A 16,525-nucleotide genomic window follows, 5' to 3' on the forward strand; every position below is an offset into this window, starting at 1 on the left:
ATTGAAATGGTCCAAACTCACTTGAGCTCTTCCGTTGCGTGTGTTTATAAACTTCAGTTCTTTCTCTTTGCCTCACTGTCTTTCTCTCCATACCTAGACGTGTAGTTTTCCGAAAAGTAGTTTAGATACTTATACAAGTAGGTACAATTCCAGATAAAACATGGTTTAGTTACCAGGAGAGAAAAATTAAAGAATGTCGGTTATGAAAATAGTACTTAAATACTAAAGTCTTACGTTCTTGCTAGAGAAAAGATTGCAGAATTGGATCTCCCTTTTGTATCAGCCAGTGGAAGAAAGGAAATAGTTGGCATTTTAGTAGTTGTTCTCAAAAAGTATGGTCTTCAACCAGTAGTATCAGTATTACTTGGTATGTCCTTTGAAATGCACATTCTTGGGCTTCCCCCCAGACTTACTCAATCAGAACCTGAGGGCGGGGCCTCGTCACCTCTAGTTTTAACAAGATCTTAAGCCCTGGCTGGTTTGGCTCAGTGGATTGAGCGTCAGCCTGCGAGCTAAGTGTCGCTGGTTCGATCTTCCAGTCAGGGCACATCAGAGAAGGAAAACTCTGACTCCAAAAAACCTCCGCTGCCTTGCGGCATACCTCTTCAGGGGAAAGGCTAAGGGAGTAAACCCCGACAGAAAATCCGGAGCCGGAGTCCCTAAGGCGGTTTGACGTTGTAGTCAACACCGGCAACTCCTGCGGCGCACCTGAAGCCAAGCTGTATTGACTCCGTCTTTCCCTTGGGCCCTTCAGCTGGGAAGAGAGGGGGGGTCTGCTGCATGGGCAACAGCAGACCCTCCATATCACCCTGCCCAGGCTCTTTAGCTTCAGCTTCACTGGAGAGGACACTCCAGCGTCATCGCAAGATGTCGATTCAACACGGGAGGAGACAGATACCGTGTCACTCCCGAGTCGGACTGCACAGCCATTCTCGGCGGTGCAGATAGACTCTTAAGAAGCTACACCATCGTCTCTCGAGACGGATGGCTGCCGCCGACGATCTCAGGTTAATTGGATGCCTATTTACATTTGAGAACCAGAACGGGATAGAAGTAGTCGTATGACAAAAGTAGTTGAGCAGTTATTTGGGAGAAGATTATCCTCATGAGACGGCCCCTCTTCTATTTCACTCACTTTGCATTCCCACCATACGGAACAGAACCAGCCATATAGCACACGCTCCATAAAGTCTTGTTGCATCAGTAAACTTGTCCCCAAGATGTCTTCTAAAAGTTGTAATAAAGTAGGTACTGTTTGATGTAGCAAACAAACTCAATACATAGAATAGCACATTGCATAGAATTTTTATAGTAAATAGAAATATAGGCAGGCTTGAAAAAAATTAATGGCATGAATATCCAGTCCTATGTAAGCTAGAAGAGCTAGCCTAAAACTTGGCTATTCAGACCTGGCCTGATCATCAGGATTATTTAGGTTGGCCACAGTAATTCTGATACATCCAGTAGGTCTAAAGTGAGACCCAGGAATGTGAATTTTAAGATGTTCTGGGAGTGGCAATTAATATGTACATATACATATATACAGACATACATATGTATATAAACACATAGCTTCTCCTGAACTCAAATCTGTGTCTGTAATAAGACAAAACTATATCAATTTTTATAATATGATGTATAAAATTAAAAATATATAAACTATTATATAAAATATGACATATAGGATTACCTTCTTCAAAGTTTCCATATTTTTGCTCAGTGTATCTTGGGCAACCTTTTAGCCAATACATAAAGGGCTAACTCATTAACTCTTGCCTTTATAAACATTCGGAACTACAAATAACAGTGTGATAAACATCTCTGCAGATTTTTTTTGCTGGAGAGATCCTATACATGGAATTTAGCATGGAGGAATTAAATGTGAAAATTTAATTTAAGTATCAAACTAATTGAATTTAAATGATTTTAAATGAAGATATATTAATGGGAGCATTAATATATGAATGACCTGGGAACCATAATGTCTGGGCAGTAGACCCAGGTAGGTCAAGGAGAGGAAGGTGGGTCTTCTGATGCGGACATGATCTGATTTCTTGGTACCCCCCCACACATCCATGTCATGGGCAGTTCTGTCCCAGAAATTATCCTCCTGCCTTAGTTAACATACAGATCTCACCATCAACATTAACAGGGTACACTTAAATTTATTTTGATTTAATTAAACATCTATGCAATATGTTTCAATATTATACTCTCAAGTTTATTCCTTTATTTTCTATCTGTGTATGACTAACGAGACAGTCAAAATAACAAATGGGGGAAACAGAAAAAGAATCTGGCAGCCCCTGGCAAGTAGGAAACTAGGTTACTCTAGGTATTTTACCTTACAGTTTCATAATTTGATGGAAAACATTTTTCTTATGTTTTAATACTATCAAGCTATAAATTAGATAACTCACATTTCCAGTGTTTTATGATTTTGTTGATACTTAATACATGAAAATTGGTTTTATTCTCATAATTACATTTTTCTTTAACAATTTAAACTTATCATAGTAATTCACCATTAGAAAAAAAGAATCTTCTATGTCTTGGTGTAGGGTAGTCTAGACAGTCAATTTTGAATTATTAATTTTTAATGTGTCTTTTTGGGTCATTATTCTTTTTTAAAAATCAATAATTGATATGTTCCCTGGTCTTCCTTTTATAGTAACCATGTTCTTAGAATTTTTTTTTTCAGTCTAAGAATCTTTACTATCAATTAGAGGGACATGTACAAAATTTTAGGGGCTGGCAGAGTTTAATCATGAATATTTATGCCTCGTGATTACAAATACAGATAGCACCAGCAAACAAATGTGGCTTTCCCCTAGGTTTGGAGATTGAGCTGGACATAAATATCTACAAAATAGAAACGCCGTATGCAGTATATTGATGCCATATATCTCCTGTATGGTGCTGTTATTTATGAAATTAAATAAATTTAATTTTCAAGCACATATATAGCACTTATTCTGTGTGATGCTCTTTCCTATGTTTGATAGAGATTAATTGTTGTAATCCTCCGAACAATGCCATAAAAGAGATGCTATTATTAATCCCGTTTTATCGATCAGAAAACAAAGAAACAGAGATGATAAACGACTTGCTTAGGGTTTCACAGCTAGTCAGGAGAAAACGGGCTTAAAACAGGCCGTCAGCCTTTAGAGTCGGTGCGTTTAGCCTCTCCTTGCACATTTTCAAGCACAAGACCTCCACTGAACAATTTAACAACCCCTGTATATCCAAAATTGGGATCCAGGAAACATAGCAGTGGTGCAAACCTGTAATCTTGGTATTTTAAAAGTATGTTTAAAAAATTCTCCACAGATGGGTTCTGAATGGTTAAAGGGATAGAAAATAGAGACAAGAGGAAGCCTCAAAGAAATTGGGGTAATTTTACTTAGGAACAAATACAACGATCTATCTAAAAAGGCAGAGCATAGAATAAATAAGGTCAGGTAAAGGGTATGATGACCCACAACCCCAGTGTAACTCTATTTGAGGAAAGAAAATTCATGAAGATGAGTTGGTGGAAATCAGCAAAGTTAAAAAGTAAAGTTCCTTTTATTCCAAGCTTTCGTCGGCAGCCGTCCGTCTCGAGAGACGATGGTGTAGCTTCTTAAGAGTCTATCTGCACCGCCGAGAATGGCTGTGCAGTCCGACTCGGGAGTGACACGGTATCTGTCTCCTCCCGTGTTGAATCGACATCTTGCGATGACGCTGGAGTGTCCTCTCCAGTGAAGCTGAAGCTACAGAGCCTGGGCAGGGTGATATGGAGGGTCTGCTGTTGCCCATGCAGCAGACTCCCCCTCTCTTCGCAGCTGAAGGGTCCAAGGGAAAGACGGAGTCAATACAGCTTGGCTTCAGGTGCGCCGCAGGAGTTGCCGGTGTTGACTACAACGTCAAACCGCCTTAGGGACTCCGGCTCCGGATTTTCTGTCGGGGTTTACTCCCTTAGCCTTTCCCCTGAAGAGGTATGCCGCAAGGCAGCAGAGGTTTTTTGGAGTCAGAGTTTTCCTTCTCTGATGTGCCCTGACTGGAAGATCGAACCAGCGACACTTAGCTCGCAGGCCGACGCTCAATCCACTGAGCCAAACCAGCCAGGGGTAATTCCAAGCTTTACGAATATAATAAATAGATGAGTGTCATAAATTAGATTGGCTTTTGATGTACAAAGCATCCTTTCCGCACCTTCCTTGTGGGGAACCCATGAAATCAATTGCAAATATATAATGCCAATTTAGAATATCCACAAAATACTCTTTTCTGACAAATGCGATTTCTCACATTTATATTAAGAGGAAAACCAGAAAGAGCTGGCTTCTTTTGTCACTACTTACTGTCCATGCATTACAAACTTTGTCCACTTGACTAAGAAAGGCTCAGCAATCTATCCTCTAAAAGCGTACAATTAGGGTGCTGAGCGTGAAGTGCTGAGTATTAGCAGCATTGTATTAACTATATTCTGCCTAACAACTTGGAACTTAGGTAAAGATCAAAGCTTACATAGTTTTGATGGTCCTTATCAACACCTCGAAGTTTTAAAGTGAAATATTTCCACACTAGATGACAAGGTTTCCACTTGTGAGCAGCCCAGTAAGACCGGCTGCTCTTTAGTGTTCATCCAAACCTGCAATTATGGTGTAAAAACTTGAACTTGCGGTGAATCGTGGGACTGAGGACAGGTTTAAAATCTGCTTTCCTCGCAAATTTTAAGTGGTTAAAATGGAACAATTTAATGGTTTCTTATCTCAAGGGAAATGTCAGAAATTGGCCTAAAAGTAAGAGACAAGCAGACATGTGGGCAAATACAAGGTTGCTGAAAACCCTGCCGCATGTGACTTTTATCAGGAACTAAGGTTCCAGACCCCAAAGAAGGAGAGTATGGGTTTCACTGTTTCACACACAAAATAATGAACATGGATTGAGGAAAGCTCTCAGATACTAGAAAATAAATTAATATCATCCATGTTTTGACCAAGCAGCAGAACTTGATACTGTTGATCACTCTCTTCTCGAAACCCCTTCTTCACTTGTCTTTCAAGGCAACATTTCTCTCTTCATCTCTCATTGGTCCCTTCCGAAGACTGGAGTTCCCAGCACTCAGCCCCCTCCTCTTTTCCTTTATAATCCACATTTTCGTATAATCACTTAATTAACTTGCCTTACTTATTAGAAGACATTAATCCTTTAGTGGGTAACATTTTGGAAAATTGAGGAAATATACTTCCAGACAAGTGTTTATTATCTAAATCATTGTATGTCAGACTCTGTACAGGGCACAGTATGGGTTATTTTATTTATCATCGGTGCAACCCCTGTTGGGTAGGGAATGCCTGTCCCACTTCACAGATGACTAGTGTGCCGAGGGCCCCTTATCCAGGTATAATAATATCTGATATTTGAATGCTCACTCTGTGCTCTGTGTTGCTTTAGCTCTTCGATTTACTGACCCAATAATCTTGTGAGGTAGATGGTACTATTATACTATTCACATTTTACAGGTGAAAATACTTTTAGAAATTAACTTACTTAGGATGGCAAGCTAATAGATAGGATATCTACAATTTACATTTTTAGACTCCGAAGTTGCTGCCTGTATCATTATATCAGCATGTTGTCCTCAGAGGAGGCAAAGAATAAATAATGTGTAGACAAGGCTATAAAAAGACCCAGGTAAGACAGGTGAGCTAAGAAAGCAGAAGAAACTAGGAAATCAAGGGTCAATGGGATGGCTAGAGCCTTGGCCTGGGAGTTAAGAGATAGAGCAAGAGTGAGAGCTGAAGACAGAGAAGAGGAGAGAGAAGGGAGAAGAGAGATGGAGAGATTGAGAAAGACTATAGGGATGAAATTTGTCTATTTACAATTTTGTCTGAAAAATCTGCTGACAGATCCTACCACATGTTATTATTTAATGTCAACATTTATAACTATGGTAATTCCCCCATTACAATGAGAAACATTTCTCTTGATCTGCTGGTTTTCCCTCTTGGTAAATAAATATTCTTTTTTTAAGAACAGTTGACTTGCCTTAAGGGTTCGGTGCTCTACTCTGATCTTAAATCTTGTGCTAGAATCACCACAGGTTGCAATTTACAAAATTAAAATAAAAGCAAAAAACCTTACTGTCTCATTATGATTTATACTTTTCTCTTTCTTAAGATTTATTCTTAAAGTTTAATAGTGTTAAGTGATGAATTTAGCTAACTGTCTTATAAAACTGATTTTAATAATTGTACATTTAGATTATCTCTTACATCTAAGAAATTTCACAACCTAATTATATGGGCTGACTCAGTGGAGTCACCAAACAAGGTTTATAAAACCTTTATCCAGAAGAATGGAATAAATCTAAATGGATCACATATAAATCTATAATTTTCCATAGTTTGAACAGCAAAATATCAAAGTCACTCAACTTTATCTGGATTGGATCAGTAATCTGGATGAAATACTTTATATTAAAGTTTTCCACACCTCCCTAAATTCTCATCATGAAATGCTTCCTCAGTTTGTTTTGAGTTATTGGGAAGGGCATCTCTCCAATACACAGAATGAATCTGGGAGATCAATCTTCAAAACATTTTGCCCTTGAGTTATTCATGCATGTATATGTATTTATAAAAGAGAGGGGGTTGAAGGAATCCTTGAATTGTTTATACTGACAAGCTATATCCAATATTATGGCAATGATGCACATTCTTAATAATTTCCAGAGTAATTGGCCTCTAATCTGATTATTTAAATTTTTGACTTCCCTATGTAAATTTTCTTGAAGCAAGGGAATGAGCTTTTGTATTTTGCACACACACACACATGCATACCCATATTTGAGATATAGATGGACATATCCAGGATGCCAGTTGAAATACAAAAAATATTCTAAAGCAAGAGCTTATTTTGAGTATTAGTAGCTATGATTATCAAATATAGCATAAACACTTGATCCTTCAGCAGTAACTACTTCTCTGTGTTCATATAAGATGATTTTTAGCTCTGAGAACATTCTTTGAAAGAAGGGAAATAAATCTCTCTAATGATTATAATGATCTCATGTATATATATATGAGGTCTGACCAGACAAAAATCTAGCCATTGTTAATATAATGATTTAATGAAAATGGTTTACATAATCTCGATATAACCTGGCAGCCAAGGAGAGTGGACTGGAATGCGCATGCGTGAACAATGACGACTTCACTGTACTAATCAGTGGGGTCAGGGTGATAGATGCCATTGAGTGAGAACGTGTACTTTGTGGCTGTCACATTCAAAATGATGAGTGAGTAGAGCAATGAATCTATATCAAATTTTATGTTAAGCTTAAACATTTCCTCCATGGAAACTATTTGGATGACTCAGATGGCTTTCAAGGATGATGCAATGAGTGCAGTGCAAATAAAAGTGTGGCACAAATGCTTCAAAGATGGTTGAGACTCTGTTGCAAGTGGTCGATGTTCTGGAAGGCCTGCAACAAGCAGAGAACCTGAGAATGTTGACTGTGTATGGGCTGCAATCAACAAAGGTCAGTGACTGACAGTGCGAGAACTAGAAGCTGATCTGGGGATTCCAAAAACTACTGTGATCCAGCTTTTGATGCAGGATCTTGGCATGAAACATATCGTGGTAAAATTCATTTCACAGCTTCTGCTACCGGAGTAGAAGGGACATCATGCTGCAGTTGCTAATGACTTGATTCAAACCACTACCAATGAACCAGGTTTTCTCAAGAAGGCCATAACTTTGAAAGGGACTGAGGCATCATTGTCCTGTGTACAATGTTTCTTGTATCTTGTATGCTTTTCTATAAATGTCTCTATTTTTCATAGAACATGGCTGGGTGCTTTCTAGACAGATATATATATTCATTCACAATTTTTTATTGTATTTTTTATTACCAATTATCCCCCTTATATTTGTAAGAACAATTGCTTTGTGTTTTCAGCATACTGTAACTGAAAACCTAAGGACTGATTTTTCTCTCTCTTACTAGTCCTTGTTAGACATACACTTTACCAAATAGTAGTAAGTAGCTTAAGATACTGTCTTCAAGACTGTAAAAAAAAGAAAATGAAAGTATTAAGTGGTTATGCACTGGTGGTAAAGATTTCTTTGTTCTTAAAAATAAATTCATATATATATATATATATATATATATTTTTATCTCAACTAAACACTGAGTAGCTAATACATAGTTTTAAAGTAGCTGAGTGAGACCTTTTTGGGTGAGAATTTGTAGTATGTTTGTTCCCATGTATGATATTGCTGGCAGGTCAGCTTAATCAAATATTATTATTACAATATGGCTGTGTCATCCTGGTGTACACTACATGAACAATTTGTGTATAACAAAAACAGATTTCCTGTCCTTGGCTGATAGCCCATTTACTCCAAGTAATAGTTGATAAAACACAGTTGCGAGTCAGCAAGAGAATCTGGACATTCCCTTGGAGTTTGCTGAAATGGATTTGGCCCGTAGCTCTGCTTCTGACGGCCAGCTGCCTTTTCACGACCCCGTTTCTTCTTCCGTGGATGTTATTTATAGCTTTGGAATATTTCCACAGATAAGCAGTAGCACACACAAGGCATTTTCGGTGCTATGCCGATTATGGAAGCATTCAGAGAAGTAACTGTTGGACTGAGATTATCACTTCTTCATCCTTAAGGAAGCCCACGGTGAGGGTGGGGAGTAAGCACTTCCTCCTGGCTCTTCCGCAGGGCAAACAGTGCCTCTTCCAACTGATCTTTTAAAGAGGACCTCAAATGAAACCTATTACACCTTCGATCCCAATTACATGGAAATCCATAACCTTTCAGAAATGTGTCTAAACACTAACACAAAGACCCACTCCATTCAACACTCCTACTAACTAGTTTAGGGTCTTGACATTGCCTAGTAAGAAGATTATAGAAATGCCTGAAGGACAATTCTGGGTATAAAACCAAATGCCCCCCATGTGCATTACAATTGCCAAAAAAGAAAAAAAATCCCTTTCATCTTTTTATTAATTGTATAATTAATGCATTCTGTGTACTGATAAGAATAATGCCATGTAATTAATTTTTAAGAATTAAAAACTTGCCTTTATCCAGCCTCATGCCCCACTTTCATGTTTATAGCTGTGAATATAAATCCTCTTATCTAATTATAACATGACTGGTTTCATTGTTGAAACAAAGCAGTTCTTTGTCATTTTTTATTCGATTATGTAATATTTATTTTATTATATTAATTATACTCTAGCCAGAAAAAAAAAAAAAAACAAGAAGACTCGAGGACTTAAAATTTTAAGTCTTCCAAAGCTTATCAGAAAAACACCACGCTGCTTTGGATAAGGAATGATATTTCATTTGTTTTCCCTGCCTGTTTTTGTCTTCCGTGATTACCCATTCTGTTTACCAAAAGGCTCAATTAGCATTTGAATAGTGAGCCAGAGAGCAGACAGGTTGAGAATTCTTACAGAACTCATTTGGCAGTCCTCCTTTCCCTTCTCCCTTCATAGCCTTTCTTTGCTCTAATCAAGCTGCAGTTATTAAAGCTAGAATAAAAGACCTGATTTTCCATTACGTTGATGCATGCGGAACAGGGCCTTGATTTGCTTTTTCTTTCAGCCATGCTAATGGGACTCGAAGGAAATATTTAGTTTATAATAGCGAATGAAGAATTCATTTAATTTTAGGGAAGGGGAAAAATCAGCAATGGAACTCACTGATCTGTGTGTGTTTTTCCAATTCTTTCCTTTAAGAATATTTATCTTCATGCTTCTCATAAATAACAGAGTTATTTAATTACCAATGCTAATAGCCTCAGGTTGTGGAAGTTTTCAACTGACAAGGAAAAAATTTGGATCTCTGCTTGAAAGAAAAAAAAAATCCAATGCATTTGGGAGATCTGGTTTCAACTAGGTCTGATCAAAATATAAGAAAGAATTCATTTAAGCAATTTTTAAGGACTGTTTGTCCTTGAGTTAACTGACTCTTCCAGACTAAGCTCTCATCACCAATCACTCTTACCAGGAAATGGGCTGGTATTGATCATTGGACTGTGCTGTTGAGACTGAAAAAGAGCAGAATTTGACACAAAAAACATGGTTAATATTATGTTAAAATGTCCTATCATGTGCTGTTTCTCATCACTTTAAGCCTCCATTTGAGAAAAAAAGTGCTTGCTTTATTTATTTATTTATTTTGCTTATTTTATTATTTTTTTAATTTTGGGGGGTGGGTGAGAAATTTTTCCCTGATTTTTTTTTAAATATTTTCAATTATAGTTCATGTTTAATATTATTTTGTATTGGTTTCAGGTATACAGTATAATGTGGTCAGAAAATCATATACTTTACAATGTGTTTCTCCTGATATATCCAGTCCCCACCTGAAGCCATACATAGCTGTTGGGATATTACTATATTTCCTATGCTGTACTTTTCATCCCTTTACTATTGGCAAATTTGTACTTCTTAACTCCTTCTCCCTTTTCACCCAGTTTCCTATCCCCCACCCCCCTCTGGCAACTCATTTTAAAAGTGTGAATCAACAGATTAACGGAGGACTTTTGATATACCAGTTTATATATAATGTGCTATTTAGATTCTACATGAAGATTAACAGCAACTTCCTTGCTCAGAGAAATGTATTTTCCTATGCTGGTGTGCAAAGCTTCTGGGGACATATGTCATTATAAAGGTGTTTATATTTCCATTTGATACGTTCCCTCCAATCACAGGTTTGACAGGATTCTCCATGCCAGCTATTTAACAGAAGTATAAAACTTCATGTGGACGTCTACCACTTCTTGAAATGAAACCTTCTACCGGCTCTCATCATATCAAACTGCTTTTATTTCCCAGAAAGCATCATGTTCTTGACTCAGCCTTTGTTTATACTATTTTGTTATTCTTGGAATTCTTCTTCTTATTCTCCTTCTCCTCCTCCTTCTTCCTCTTCCTCTTCCCCTTCCCCTTCTCCTCCTCCCTCTCCTCTTCCTCCTCCTTATTCTTTTGTGTGTGTGTGTGTGTGTGTGTGTGTGTGCGCGCGCGCGTGCTTGGCTTCATTCTATTTATTCTTTAATACTCAGCTTAAAAATTCCTTCCTCTGAAAGTCTTCCTTGGTCCCTACACCAATTCCCATTAAAATACGACCCAGCTACCTCACACTATGAATAACGCATGTGGCTCGGTGGTTACACTTTGACTTGTTAGCCTCTGGGAACTGGTTGGAGCCTGTCTTAGCTCTCTGTGTGTTGCTAGTGCCTAGCACAATGCCTGGCAGAGTGGGCTTTTGGTCAGTATGCGTAGAATAAAATGACTTGAGGTAAATTAATTCAAGCTTCAGTCCAGCTGGGAAAGGTAAAAAATATCAAGAAAAATAAAAGTCTATTGATTTACTAAGAAAACTGGCTTATGTCCTGGTCGGGTAGCTCAGTTGGCTGGAGCATTGTTCCATGCATGAAAAGTTTGCAGCTTCAATTCCCAGTCATGCCTAGGTTGTGGGTTTGATCCCTGGTCAGGGCTCCTTTGGGAGGCAACTTACCAATGTTTCTCTCTCTCTTTCCTGGACCAGCCAGGACTCCATGAAAGCAGGGCCCATGACCAGCATAGTATTGGCACATAGTAATCCTATGATCCATGCTTGCTTGCTGAATGAAAATTTTTTAAAAAGTACTGTGCTAAGAGCTTTAGCTCTTCAGTACGTATTTGTCAACCAAATGAACTATTCAGTAAGCTGGGTGTTTGGTAACATGAAAACAGTTAAGTGTTGAACACTTTTTTCGTTCTTAAAAAATATATTACCATGATATCTATGTAACCTTTTCAGGATAATTTGTTATTATGACAATGGCCAAAAAGTACCTAGTATTACCATTTTATTAAATAACACATCAGCAGATATTTGTGCACCATCCAATTATGACTTAGTTTATGAGGTGAGAAAGAACCTGAGTACTTGAAGAAATAAAAGAAAAGAAAGCAAGTAAATGAACATTTATGATGCCTCCTCCTCTGTCCTCTGCCTCTGCACATTCTCGGATAATTCTGAAAATCTTATCTATTACGTTGGAAAATAAGGAAGCAAGGTCCTGGAGAAAGTAAATAATTGGCCTGTATTCTACTACCAATGTGTGATAATACTGGAATGCTAATCTGGAAACTTCATCCTTCATCCAACGTTTCTTTATGTCTTATAGAGGTACAGTTTGAACTGCGCAATTAGAAAGCATTTTACCCAAGCCAAACTGACCCTTGGCTGTCAAGCTTTTCAGTCAGTTTATGTGTGTAGCAACTATTTTCAGTTCTATTTTAACTCCATTAATAAACAGTAAGCCCCTGTTGGAGCGTATTTGTATTTTTTTAGAGTCCTTATTTCTTGCTCTTAGCATCTTCATCATAATTATACTTGGTTAATTTGTCCCTTTTTTTCCCCCCAATCAGAACCAGTAAAAATCATCTTTATTTGCATTTGATATGTGCGTGTAGAGGCTGAATAGTGTCCTTCTAAATTAATGTCTACCTAGAAATTCAGGATGGGGTCTCATTTGGAAATAGGGCCTTTGCAGACAGGATTAGTTAAGGATTGAGATGATATCATAATGAATTTAGGAACAGGACTTAAACCCAATGACTGGTGTCTTTATAAAAAGAGGAGGGACTACGAAAACACACAAAGAGATCGGAATAATGTGTCTATAAGCCAAGGGAAGGATTACCGCCAGAGCTCTAAAGAAGCGAGGAAGGAGTCTTCCCTCCCTAGGGCTTTCAGAAGGAGCATAGTCCTGCTGACGACCTGATTTTGAACTTTTAGCTTCCAGAACAGCGATAGGATACATTTCTGTTGCTTTAAGCTGGTGGTAATTCGTTCTGGCAATCCTAGAAAACTAACAGTGGTCTGAGTTACAGGAATCCACTTCGCTTTCGGAAATAGGTCAGTTGAGAAATGTGTCTGAGCTATGATGTTCCCATGGGCTCCACCCCTGCTAGCTTCTCAAAAGCATATGGGGAGCGAACTCATTAATAACATTTTAATAATTATAAAAGAAGATAGGTACCTTTTTTTTTCGTGTGCATGGGCTTTTAAACCATGATGGATCTCAGAGACAAAACTGTAACTCACTGTGCCTAAACCTGGCATCTATTTTAATCAAGACTATAGATAGGAATGAAACACGGAGTTATTTTCAAGAAGAAGCCTGAGTGGCTAAGACACTCGTTGTTGATGGGAGACAGGAGGGAAAAGTAGGGCAGAGGTCATGATGGAAGAGCTGATGGTACGGGTTCACCCACTCTGCCAATTCGCCCTTCACGTCTTTGCCTGCTGATAGAGTTAAAAATAAAACAAACAACAACAAAACACAAACTTTTATAAAGAACTAAATAAACTGCCTTCGGTACTTAGAAAAATTTCCTCTGCTACATGTGTCTATTTCTTCAATTTCTCCTGTCGATTAAGCAAAGATGAGGGTGGCTTATTTCAAAATCGAAACCTACAAAGTTAGGAGGAAAACTCTGGCCCGAAGGTTAACTCATTGAAACCTGGGTGTGCTGAGTTCAAACAGGGGGAACCGTGTGCTGCTCACGCTGTTGACTTCAGAGGAGAGATCGTTAAAGCTCCATCTCAGCGTTTGTAGCTGACTTGTTTATTACCAAGTAAGAACCACTAACCTTTCCACTTTGCTAGAACCATAAATCTGAAGTTTCTCAAGAAAACTGGGATTTGACAACCGCGATACCATAGCGCCCCCTGCTGTCCAGATTCATGTTGTCAGCTGCCTCTGGCCAAATCGTTGTAGGAATTTTCGTCCCATTCTGCCCCCTGCCTGGGTGATGTCTAGGTTTCTGTTTGCTTTTTAATGCTTCATCTTACTCTTCTGTGCTATTGAACAACCCAGAGGCAATTTGAAAATCTTATTTTTCATGATCCATATGTTAATATCATCTTTCACACCCAGGTGGTCCCTAGAACGATTCTGCTTTTCCTGAACTTTATTTCGACCGTTCTGGGGGAGCAGTGATTTTCAACCGGTGTGTCGTGGCTCACACACTGACTCTTTTGTTAGGAGCACTGACTTCCTTTCCCTTAGACTGTCAAAAAAAAAAATGACAACAGTCAACATAACAATAGCCATCTGGTATAAATAAATAAAAATTACACCAATTATTATTATTTTTTCGTCAGATCAACAAAAACATATTTTGCGGTGTGCCACAGAGTTTTAGTGATTATGTGTGCTATGCGGTGAAAAGGTTGAAAATCGCTGTACACCTTAGGTCCTGTACCTCCTTCCTCTGAAATGCAGGTTTTACTTGCATGGTCCCCTCTAAAAGCTCACCACACACTAATAAAACAGTTAAATCAACGAAAGAAAAGTGCAGAAAAGCAAAACTGTGTCATTGAGAATTTTAGGAAAAAATCAAAGAACAGCATGAAAGCATTTGCAAATTCTAGTTTCAAATGAATACTTTATCAATATAAAGGAGGCAACATTTCCACTGACAATTTTTTTATTTTTTATCTTTATAAAGTATTTTTACGACATTTTAGGGAACTCCACTATACAGCCATTTCCTCCACTTTTGGTGTGAAATAGATTTCCTTGCTCTGCATCAAAATCCTGTCACCTTGGACAAATGAACTGATACATACATACACACACACATATATACATACGTGTGTGTGTGTGTGTGTGTGTATATATATATATATATATATATATATATATATATATATATATGACTTGAGATACATTGTGAAAGATGCTTGGAGCTTGAGTTACGGGTGATTGCAGAATCCTGATAAAGTAAGATCTAGATCCTCAAGGCATTTTCTTAACTTAAAATAGTGTATACCCAGGGATCAAGAGGTGTGTATGGACTTTAGCAAGAGTGGAAGAGGATAACTTTTTAAGGAGGACTGAGTGAAAGGTATCATCTACCATGCGTAGACCTCAGCCTTGGTGTAGACCTGACTCACTGGGTTAGCAGCTACTCGAGACAGACATGGTGATTTGTGCTGATGCTGTGGGGACAGAAGGCATTTAATGAACTGTGCGTGGTTGGAAGGATTAATGTACGAACGAGTCCCTCCAGGCCTTTAAACTCGGGCAATGCCTTACCTTTCCAGGTTAATCTTGTAGGGTTCATTCAATATGAAGCCGAAGAGAATGATACAATTTCAATATTTGAAACTTTGGATACTTATTTGGTTTTGTTTACATTTTCTCAAACAGTAGGCATGATCTTTGTAAACTATCCTAAGAAGCTCTTGGGACAAACATAATAAATATATTACCAAATTCAGATAATTATGGCAGATAATCTGGAAGTCACAGCCGCAACGAACATTATATGTAAAATACTTAATTTCCAAATTGCACTCTATAAATAAACCCTTTTTAAAAAAGATTATTTATTTTTAGAGAGAGGGGGAGAGAGGAAGAGAAACATCCATGTGCGGTTGCTTCTCACATCGCTCAACCAGGGACCTGGCTGGCCAGCCAGGCATGTGCCCTCACTGGGAATCGAACCAGCAGCGATCCTCTGGTTCACAGGTCGGTGCTCAATTCACTGAGTCACACCAGCCAGGGCTAAATAGATCTTTTAAAAATTGATTAATATATATTAGCCAGTCTTTTTGGCTCGTGTCCTTTGAGAAAAGCACAGCGGTGGCATAGTATTCAGGAGCTGTGCATGTCAGAGGGTGGAAAGGAAACCTGGGGCGGCTGCTCGCGAGTCCCTTACACAACAGCATTTCCTAGATCACTTCGTCTGGAATAGCCTGAGCTGGGGGGCTCTGCTTCCAGCCAGAACCAATTGTGAAAATCATGGCTCTCTTCAAAAAGCAAGTATCGGCCTGTGTGCAGCACCAGGCGAATGCAGCCCACGGGGCCCAGAGCCAGTGACCAGGAAGGATTACTCAAACCAGCTGCTTCTTTGGGGCGACGAGTACCTGGAGGCGGGCCTTTCCCCCAGGACAGGGGAGGAAGGACTGCAGTTGTTAAAGCACAGCCTGAAATTGGACTTTCTCACCAGTACAGAGGATGTGAATTCTGTTGTTATGGCAGTTCTCTGTCAAAGTACAGAACAACATATGCTGATGGCGGAAAGAAAAATTAAATACAATATATCCCTGTGCTCTTTCATGATCATCCCTAGATAGAACTGCTGTGATCAACTTCATAAATTTAATTTCAGGTCATTTAAAACACACATTTAATAGGCTCAGAACACATACTCACTATGAAAAGTAATACTTTATGTCTCTTCCTCTGTGTATATGTGCATGTAGATATATGGTTTAAAAATATAAGCAGGATTTTATAACATTGATATTAATATCCTGATAGAATTTAATGATTATTCTTAGGGAGTGATAAAGACAAAAATATTAATTATGGGGGACACAAAGGAGAATTAGTAGATCCTATATACATATAAAAAATAGAAGGAAGAGGGAGCATCTGGACAAAAATTAAAGTAATTTCTTTTCAGTGTACTTGATTAGGAGATATACCAGCTCCTCAGTGAGT

The sequence above is a fragment of the Furipterus horrens genome, unplaced genomic scaffold (genome assembly GCF_987537825.1).
Source record: "Furipterus horrens unplaced genomic scaffold, mFurHor1.1.pri manual_scaffold_10, whole genome shotgun sequence".
NCBI lineage: Eukaryota > Metazoa > Chordata > Mammalia > Chiroptera > Furipteridae > Furipterus > Furipterus horrens.